The 11,217-nt window shown below is 31.4% G+C and overlaps 1 pseudogene; it reads left to right on the top strand.

Annotated features, from left to right (window-relative positions):
- The first annotated feature begins 2,185 nt into the window (after positions 1-2,185).
- On the top strand, positions 2,186-11,217 carry LOC118037398 (SEC14 cytosolic factor-like; annotated as a pseudogene).

Raw genomic sequence — 11,217 nt, 5'->3', positions numbered from 1 at the left:
GGGGACGAAAAAGGAAGGACCCGAAAAAGAAAGAGAAGAACCGAGACAGTGAGAGAGAGAGAGACCGAAAGAGAGAGAAACCACCGAACTCAAGAAACAACCACCGAAAACCCAAAAGTTGAGAAGCTTGGGATAGTTGAAACTGAGAGGGAACTCAAGTAGCTGAAACAGAAGGAACGAACCGGTTGAACGACTACGAACCATTAGAAAACAGCCGTAGCGCCGCCCGGGAGCCGCCGTCCGTGAGCCACGACGCTGCAGCACCGTCAGCAAGCCACCGTCTCCGCTGCGCCAGGTACGCCATCCTGACCCCCCTGCATTTTTTTTGTTTAGGCCGGCGTAGTTTGGCCTCCTGCATGCAGAATCGTTTCTGCATGCAGGAGGCATGGGGGGAAAATAATTCCCCCCCGTTCATTTCCCTTTTTGTTGGGCCAGACAGTGTCTGGCCCAATAATATGGGTCTGGGCCGGTCTGGCCCAGACCAAAGTAGGTTGCTGTTGGGCCGAGTCCGGCCCAACAATTTTTGGGGCTGGAGTCCGGCCCAGTTAATTGGGCCGGCCCAGCCCATTTAATATATTAATATTATATTATATTATTATATTATTATATTATGCATGTGTGTGTATATATGTATATTTTTTTTTCTTTCTCAAAAAAATAAAAAAAATAAAAAATAAAAAAATTCTGAAAAGTAAAAAAAAAATATATTGTTGTTTTTGGTATATATTGATTTGCATTTTTTTTTTATACTATGGGGATATAATTTCAGTATTTAAAAAACACCTGTTTTCGTAAAAAAAAAAAGAGTTTATAAAAAAAAAAATGTTTTGTTTTCATGCATACGGCCAATACACTAGCATTTTTTGAATGTTCTTTTTATATATAAAAAAAATATTGGAAGTTTTGAAAACATGTTTTCGCATAGATTTCTTAAACACAATCATTTTCTTGCATTTGTGGATTTTACAACCTGTTTGTAAAACTCCAAAGGGTGTTGGCCAATATTCCAAAAACTATAAAAATCTTATTTTGGGAGGAGAAGTTGTGGTTATTGTTCACCGCTAATGTTTGGATGAAGAAATCCTTAAAAGGACGAACATCCAAAATATTATCGGGAGTAATAAATCAACGCACATGTTTGAAAGAAGCTTTGGTTGCGATCGAGAACATTTCAAAATTTTAATTTTTTTTTCTCCACGGTTTACGAGTCGTGAAAAGTAATTGTTTTTTAAAGAATTGTGAAATTGTTTTTTACGATCGAGAACTTTTCACGACTCGTAAACCGTGGAGAAAAAAAAATTAAAATTTTGAAATGTTCTCGATCGCAACCAAAGCTTCTTTCAAACATGTGCGTTGATTTATTACTCCGATAATATTTTTGGATGTTCGTCCTTTTAAGGATTTCTTCATCCAAACATTAGCGGTGAACAATAACCACAACTTCTCCTCCCAAAAATAAGATTTTTATAGTTTTTGGAATATTGGCCAACACCCTTTGGAGTTTTACAAACAGGTTGTAAAATCCACAAATGCAAGAAAATGATTGTGTTTAAGAAATCTATGCGAAAACATGTTTTCAAAACTTCCAATATTTTTTTTTATATATAAAAAAGAACATTCAAAACATGCTAGTGTATTGGCCGTATGCATGAAAACAAAACATTTTTTTTTTTATAAACTCTTTTTTTTTTTACGAAAACAGGTGTTTTTTAAATACTGAAATTATATCCCCATAGTATAAAAAAAAAATGCAAATCAATATATACCAAAAACAACAATATATTTTTTTTTTTACTTTTCAGAATTTTTTTATTTTTTTATTTTTTTTTATTTTTTTGAGAAAGAAAAAAAAAATATACATATATACACACACATGCATAATATAATAATATAATAATATAATATAATATTAATATATTCAATGGGCTGGGCCGGCCCAATTAACTGGGCCGGACTCCAGCCCCAAAAATTGTTGGGCCGGACTCGGCCCAACAGCAACCTACTTTGGTCTGGGCCGGACCGGCCCAGACCCATATCATTGGGCCAGACACTGTCTGGCCCAACAAAAAGGGAAATGAACGGGGGGGAATTATTTTCCCCCCATGCCTCCTGCATGCAGAAACGATTCTGCATGCAGGAGGCCAAACTACGCCGGCCTAAACAAAAAAAATGCAGGGGGGTCAGGATGGCGTACCTGGCGCAGCGGAGACGGTGGCTTGCTGACGGTGCTGCAGCGTCGTGGCTCACGGACGGCGGCTCCCGGGCGGCGCTACGGCTGTTTTCTAATGGTTCGTCGTCGTTCAACCGGTTCGTTCCTTCTGTTTCAGCTACTTGAGTTCCCTCTCAGTTTCAACTATCCCAAGCTTCTCAACTTTTGGGTTTTCGGTGGTTGTTTCTTGAGTTCGGTGGTTTCTCTCTCTTTCGGTCTCTCTCTCTCTCACTGTCTCGGTTCCAAAATAATAATAATAATTATTATTATAATTAATGATGATGTGGATAAATTAAATAAACAGTGTTTAAAATCGAGTTTTGCTAGCATTGTTAACGTCTTCATAAATCTTAATTTTAAGAGATTAATCGGGTGATTAAAGAGGTTTATATTTTTTATTTTAGAGCATATGTAATCAACTTCGCAAATAATTATTACATAAGATATTGTCTTTTTTTTTTATTGTTTTGAAAACTTTAGGGTGCACTAACTACGATACTAAGTAAAGAAGAGATGCTAAATAGTAAAAAGATGCACTTTTGCAAGATTGAATTGGCTATCCTTTTTTTTTTTTAATAGCTGAGTTTTTTTTCTTTGTTTGAACATTTGAAATAAGAAAAAGTGAATATGATTGAGGTAAGCTGTATCTTCTAGTTGAATTTCTTGCAGTGAGATGCTTGAATATGGAACTCCCGAAAGAAGTTTTCTTTTTTAAGAGTTTTCTTTCTTATTTTTTTCGAACACCTGGAAGAAGGAAAAGTGGAATATTATTGAGGCAAGGAGTACCTTCTGGCTGAATTTCTGGCAGTACGATGCCCGAACACTGAATTTCTAAATTTTTAAAATGTAAAAGAGTAATATAAAATTAGTTTTAAAATTTTATTTAATAGTTTAAATTATTAGATTAAAATATTTTTTTAATATTTTTGATAATAATATCAGTTTTCTTTTTAATAAGTCACCAATTTTTATCATCCTACTCGTAGTAATACATGACTGTGCATGAAAATTATATATGGATAAAAACAATTTCATGATTGTTGCTGCAGCAATAACATGGAATGCTGGGCAAAGGTACAAAAACAAACAATGCATTAGTTAACAGCTAGGCAGCCAATAAAAGAAGGGATTTCGCCTTCTTTTATAGTTCGGTAAGTACATTATCAAATCTCCTCTTGAAAGATTAAAAAACTTTGTATTCGCAGTTGAGGTTTTGGCATAGTAGTAGTAGGGGTTTGTTTCCTTCCTCTGTATTAGGGTTCAAATTTCATTGTGCACGGTTGTCACCCTCGCGGTGCCTTACATGCTCACTGGGTTTGCAGGATGTTCAATAGGCCGTGTGATTAGTCGTGGTACACACAAGCTGACACGGACACCAACATAAATAAAAAAAAAAACTTTGTATTCGAGTTGTGACCCGATATTAGTCATTTTCCAACTTCTGATCAATTATATGGTAAATGCCTACAGCTTCTGATATGTTGGCGTGGTAATATATTTTTAGATAACAATTGTTTAGTTGAAAATTAACCATAACGCTTCTTTCCTTTCTCTCTTTGCTTTTTTGTTTTTGGACAGGATTTCTTTTGGTAATTTGTTTTAGTTTCTTCAGAGAAATTTTGTGAGGTTTGAATTTTTTTTGAAAGATTTTTCTTAAAAAGAGATTTATTGGACGTTAAGATTTGTTTTTAGCTTAAGAACTTATACAATGTTACAAAGCAAGAGTAATATTAGTGAAACCCCAAATCACTTGAAACAGAACACATAACAGTTTCCATACTAAATTAGTTGAGATTTAAAACTTGGCACAGGATAATTATATGCTACAATGAAGTTGTCCATCAAGGGAAGGCCAAGCAAATTGGCTTCAAGAACACAGAATTATTAGATTAAAATATTTTTGATAATAATATTAATTTTCTTTTTAATAATTCACCAATTTTTATTATCCTACTCGTAGTAAATACATGACTGTGCATGAAAATTATATATGGATAAAAAACAAATTCATGATTATTGCTGCAGCAATAACATGGAATGCTGGACAAAGGTACAAAAACCAACAGTGCATTAGTTAACAGCTAGACAGCCAATAAAAGAAGAGATTTCGCCTTCTTTTATAGTTCGGCAAGTACATTATCAAATCTCCTCTTGAAAGATTAAAAAACTTTGTCTTCGCAGTTGAGGTCTTCGTGAGGCTTGATTCCTTTCTCTGTAGTAGGGTTTAAATTTTATTGTGCTTGAAATTAGTCGTGGTACGCGCAAGCTGGCTCGAACATCCACATAAATAAAAAAAAAAAACTTTGTATTTGAGCTGTGACCCAATATTAGTTATTTTCCAACTTCTGATCAATTATATGGTAAATGCCTACAACTTCTGATATGTTCGCGTGGTAATATATTTAATGGAATAATTTTCTAAATATAATTAATTTTTAAAGTAAGATAAAAAAGTGCTTTGTGATGTATGTGTTTTAAGGCATTGTGATATTTTTTTAATTAAGAAATTAAAAAAAAATGTTTTTTATGTTTAATAAATAAATAAAAATAATGAATTAAAAAACAAGTGTTAACTCTAATTGAATAATAAAGTAGAGCTAATGTTTTCAAAAGTAAAAAATTAGAAATGTTTTACATTGATAGTCTATTTCATTTTATATTAAAGGTTAATTTTTATTAACAAATTATTTTTGTTTTTATAATATTGCCGTTAAAATACAACTCATTTATATAAAAAAGCCTACGTCACTATGGTTTTTTTTTTTTCTTTAACCCACTTCAAAAATCTTAGATGACAAGTTGTTTATTATGATGGACAACCGTCACTTGATTTACTGGTTTTCAATCACATGTTAAAAATATTTTGATAAATCAAAAATTTACATTGACCTTTTTTTAAGGCAGTCTAAATCCACATGTTTCTTTGTTTCACCTATAGGGGTGCATCAACCTATGCGCCACCACTTGCAATTTTAGAATTTTCTAGTGTGGTTCTTGAGTTTCTAGCGACTTTTGTAATCTATTTTCAACCTTCAGGAGAGACTATTTTATAAATTTTAGATTTTAATGTGTGTTTAAATTATTATTAAAATTTAAATTTTTAATGGTTTGTAAACATGTGTAATTGTTTGGTGTGTGGGTTGGTAATTAGTGAAGGAAGGGTGGGTGGATGTGTTTTTGCATGTTTTAAAAAAGATATTGTATGGGTTTTACAACAAATTTGTAAAATTCTAAATAATTTTGATTTATATTTCAAAAATATTAAAATTTATTTTTGAAAAGAAAAACAAAATATTCACTTGTAATATAAAGATTAAAAAAACCTAAAAATGATTAATATCCAAAATATTATTATGGATAATAATTTATAATTACTTACTTTAATATTCAAAATTTTATTGTAAATAATACAACCTAATTAATCATAATATAAAATATAAAGAGTTTTATCTGAAATATTATTTAAAATAATATAAATATAAAGAAATCTTGCATCTTTTATTTCCATTTTAGCATCGTAATATTCTCAATATCTTACCATTATCTCAACCTTTCTCAAGTCCGAATACATCTTCCTTCGATAATCATGATTTGTCACTGACAAAGCCTGGCATTTATTTAGATTGGTTTTTAGATACACACGCCACATGTTCCATGCTTATCTTAATGAAATTTATTAATTAATTTTTTCTTTGCTTGTTTGGCCACGGGGCTTGTTATTATTGGAGTCTTTTCCATTTTCTTTCTTTTGTTTATATCCTTGTAATGATTCTTAGCCCCATCAATTTCTCTTGCTAGGGCCCCTGCCCAACGTGGCAAGCTAGCTATATCTGGGCTTTGTAATTATCTTCTACAAGCCCAGCTTGACCCAGAAGATCGACCATGGATCCATAATGCGGCCTAATTGAGCATCGACTTCTCATTAAATCAAAGTATTTTTGACCTTCTGTGACCGAGCGACAATGGCTACACGATGTTAAAACTCCAAGAAAGGTTATAGAATCAGGCAAAACATTTTCTACCGCCATCTTCATGAAGACTTGTTGTATCTCTAGCAAGCTCATGAACTGCTAAACCATTGAGCATCCAGTTCCAAATACAAACATTGCTGCCTTGGAAACTATCAAAAATCTCCTTCGTAGTCCGAATTTTACTGCACTTCGAATCAAAGTAATCGAATTTAATTATTTTGTTTTTCAGTTAACATGAAATTGTTATTTTATCCCGGTTGAGGGGTTGTTACAATATCGATTCAGATTTGATTATAAATGAATTATATTTTACAAAACATCGAAGGATGTAACTTTAATAGTGAGTTTATTTATACATTCGCTTCAATTTTATATACTTTCAAATTTATTTTTTAATATTTTAGGTAGTGTATTTGAATTAAAATTTTACTATTAACTTTAAAAATTCATATATATAAAATTAATAATTAATATTAAAAAAATATTTATATATTTATTTAATAGCCCAGGATAGAAAAAATTGGCTTCAAGAACACAGAATTATTCGATTAAAATATTTTTTAATATTTTTGATAATAATATTAATTTTCTTTTTAATAATTCACCAATTTTTATCATCCTACTCGTAGTAATACATGACTGTACATGAAAATTATATATGGATAAAAAACAAATTCATGATTATTGCTGCAGCAATAACATGGAATGCTGGACAAAGGTACAAAAAACCAACAGTGCATTAGTTAACAGCTAGACAGCCAATAAAAGAAGGGATTTCGCCTTCTTTTATAGTTCGGCAAGTACATTATCAAATCTCCTCTTGAAAGATTAAAAAACTTTGTCTTCGCATTTGAGGTCTTGGTGAGGCTTCATTCCTTTCTCTTCAACAGGATTTAAATTTTATTGTGCATTTTTGTTACTCTTGATGTGCTTTACATGCTTACTGGGTTTGCAGAATGTTCAGTAGGCCGTGAAATTAGTTGTGGTATGCGCAAGTTGGCCCGAACATCCACGTAAATAAATAAAAAAAACTTTGTATTTGAGCTGTGACCCAATATTAGTCATTTTTCAACTTCTGATCAATTATATGGTAAATGCCTACAACTTCTGATATGTTGGCGTGATAATATATTTTTAGATAGCAATTGTTTAGTTTAAAATTAACCATAACGCTTATTTCTCTTTCTCTCTCTCCTTTTGTTTTTTGAACAGGATTTCTTTTGGTAATTTGTTTTAGTTTCTTCATAGGAATTTTGTGAGGTTTGAATTTTTTAAAAAAAGATTTTTCTTAAAAAGAGATTTATTGGACGTAAGATTTGTTTTTAGCTTAAGAATTTATACTATCTTACAAAGCAAGAGTGATATTAGTGAATCCCCATATCACTTGAAACAGAATACAGAACAGTTTTCAGACTAAATTAGTTGAGGTTTAAAACTTGGCACAGGATAATTATATGCTATAATGAAGTTGTCCATCAAGGGAAGGCCAAGCAAATTGGCTTCAAGAACACAGAATATTTTTTAAGTTTGTTTTTTTCAAGGTTTTTTTATTAAGTTTTATGTGCAGTGTGGTTTGATGGAAAGTCCATCTCATCACCAGATTATAGCCATGTTATTCGACGATTCAACCTCCTTTATTTATTTGTTTGTTTGTTTTTTTTTCCTTTCTTTTAATTAGTTTTAGTGTTTAAAAGTTTTTTAGATTTAAATAATTTGAGGACTTTGCAGTTAAAGCTTTGCTGATGCCAGCAGTCCTATTAATTTAGTTGGCATTAATAAATTGCTAAGTTGGCTAACTAATAATTAATGACGAGGAAAATGTGTGAACTGAGTCAAATTTGGAACAATATTGGTAAAAAAAATGTTTAAACTGTATTTAATGGAATAAGTTTCTAAATATAATTAATTTTTAAAGTAAGATAAAAAAGTGCTTTGTGATGTATGTGTTTTAAGGCATTGTGAAATTTTTTTAATTGAGAAATTAAAAAAAAATGTTTTTTTTATGTTTAATAAATAAAAAAAAATAATGAATTAAAAAAACAAGTGTTAACTCTAATTGAATAATAAAGTAGAGCTAATGTTTCAAAAGTAAAAAATTAGAAATGTTTTACATTGATAGTCTATTTCATTTTATATTAAAGGTTAATTTTTATTGTTAATAACAAATTATTTTTGTTTTTATAATATTGCCGTTAAAATACAACTCATTTATATAAAAAAGCCTACGTCACTATGGTTTTTTTTTTCTTTAACTCACTTCAAAAATCTTAGATGACAAGTTGTTTATTATGATGGACAACCATCACTTGATTTACTGGTTTTCAATCACATGTTAAAAATATTTTGATAAATCAAAATTTACGTTGACTTTTTTTTAAGGCAGTCTAAATCCACATGTTTCTTTGTTTCACTTATAGGGGTGCATCAACCTATGCGCCACCACTTGCAATTTTAGAATTTTCTAGTGTGGTTCTTGAGTTTCTAGCGATTTTTGTAATCTATTTTCAACCTTCAGGAGGGACTATTTTATAAATTTTAGATGTTTAATGTGTGTTTAAATTATTATTAAAATTTAAATTTTTAATGGTTTGTAAACATGTGTAATTTTTTGGTGTGTGGGTGGGTAATTAGTGAAGGAAGGGTGGGTGGATGTGTTTTTTGCATGTTTTAAAAAAAGATATTGTATGGGTTTTACAACAAATTTGTAAAATTCTAAATAATTTTGATTTATATTTCAAAAAATATTAAAATTTATTTTTGAAAAGAAAAACACAATATTCACTTGTAATATAAAGATTAAAAAAACCTAAAATGATTAATATCAAAAATATTATTATGGATAATAATTTATAATTACTTACTTTAATATTCAAAATTTTATTGTAAATAATACAACCTAATTAATCATAATATAAAATATAAAGAGTTTTATCTGAAATATTATTTAAAATGATATAATATAAAGAAATCTTGCATCTTTTATTTCCATTTTAGCATCGTAATATTCTCAATATCTTACCATTATCTCTACCTTTCTCAAGTCCGAATACATCTTCCTTTGATAATCATGATTTGTCACTGACAAAGCCTGGCATTTATTTAGATTGGTTTTTAGATACACACGCCACATGTTCCATGCTTATCTTAATGAAATTTATTAATTAATTTTTTCTTTGCTTGTTTGGCCACGGGGCTTGTTATTATTGGAGTCTTTTCCATTTTCTTTCTTTTGTTTATATCCTTGTAATGATTCTTTGCCCCATCAATTTCTCTTGCTAGGGCCACTGCCCAACGTGGCAAGCTAGGTATAACTGGGCTTTGTAATTATCTTCTACAAGCCCAGCTTGACCCAGAAGATCGACCATGGATCCATAATGCGGCCTAATTGAGCATCGACTTCTCATTAAATCAAAGTATTTTTGACCTTCTGTGACCGAGCGACAATGGCTACACGCTGTTAAAACTCCAAGAAAGGTTATAGAATCAGGCAAAACATTTTCTACCGCCATCTTCGTGAAGACTTGTTGTATCTCTAGCAAGCTCATGAACTGCTAAACCATTGAGCATCCAGTTCCAAATACAAACATTGCTGCGTTGGAAACTATCAAAAATCTCCTTCGTAGTCCGAATTTTACTGCACTTCGAATCAAAGTAATCGAATTTAATTATTTTGTTTTTCATTTATCATGAAATTGCTATTTTATCCCGGTTGAGGGGTTGTTACAATATCGATTCAGATTTAATTATAAATGAATTATATTTTACAAAACATTGAAGGATGTAACTTTAATAGTGAGTTTATTTATACATTCGCTTTAATTTTATATACTTTCAAATTTATTTTTTAATATTTTAGGTAGTGTATTTGAATTAAAATTTTACTATTAACTTTAAAAATTCATATATATAAATTAATAATTAATATTAAAAAATATTTATATATTTATTTAATAGCCCAGGATAGAAAAAATTCCTGGCCCCGCCCTTGACCATCCTGTATATTTTTTCAAGCAAAGCTTACTCAAATTAAGTTATTGTCTCACTTTTTTTGAGCTCTGCAGACATTCACCATTCTTGGTGGTGATAACAGTACTGGAAGCTGCAGTGTTTTGTGAACGTTGCTTTAATTTGTTCTTGTAATATTTATCGAACTCCCTGTTACTGCCATTATAAACCTGTGACAGGTGGCGGTAACGTAGTATATATATATATGTTTGATTTTTCTCAGAGTTGATCTCTTTATTCAATTGACAATGATCTTGGAATTTCTTATTTAAAATCGAGGTGCAGGAAGTAGATGACCTGACGATTAGAAGATTTTTGCGTGCTCGTGATTTAGATACAGGAAAGGCTTCTTCCATGCTCCTCAGGTACCTGAAATGGAGAAGGGAATTTGTTCCAAATGGTTCAGTTTCTCCGTTGGAGACGCCAAATGAAGTTGCACAGAACAAAGATGTTTCTGCAAGGATCAGATAGCTAGAAAAGGACGACCTGTAACAGTTATCCTTGGAGCTAGGCATGTTCAAAGCAAAGGAGGTCTAGAAGAATTCAAGCGTATGTACAGTTACCATCCAAGCCTTTAATCATCTGCAACTTGCAACAGATCCTATGATTTTTTTTGTCTTAATTTATCTTTCAACTGAGACAGTTTCGTTATTGCTTGCGCGTATAGGTTTTGTAGTCTATGGTTTTGACAAAATATGTTCAAGGTGCAGCACCTTGGCTGTAACATATTTTGATATATATTCGACATTGACGACGTATCAGGATGCCACCAGCAGGACAAGAGAAATTTGTTGTCATTGGAGACCTTGAGGGTTGGGGATATGCAAACAGCGATATCCATGGATACCTTTGCAAGTTTATCCATTTTGCAGGTATTGAGCTCGACTACGCTCCATTTTTTCTATAGCTGATTATAATGGTATTTTAATAGCCTGTCTGAAATTTCTCGAGTGCAGGAATATTACCCCAGAAAGGCTTGCAAAGGTTTTCCTTGTGCATGCTCCCTACGTACATTCTTATGGCAGTTTTTAA

The sequence above is a fragment of the Populus alba genome, chromosome 15, assembly GCF_005239225.2.
Source record: "Populus alba chromosome 15, ASM523922v2, whole genome shotgun sequence".
NCBI classification, from domain to species: Eukaryota; Viridiplantae; Streptophyta; class Magnoliopsida; order Malpighiales; family Salicaceae; genus Populus; species Populus alba.
Note: the sequence above shows the minus strand (reverse complement) of the source record. Positions and strands in the feature narration are given on the sequence as shown.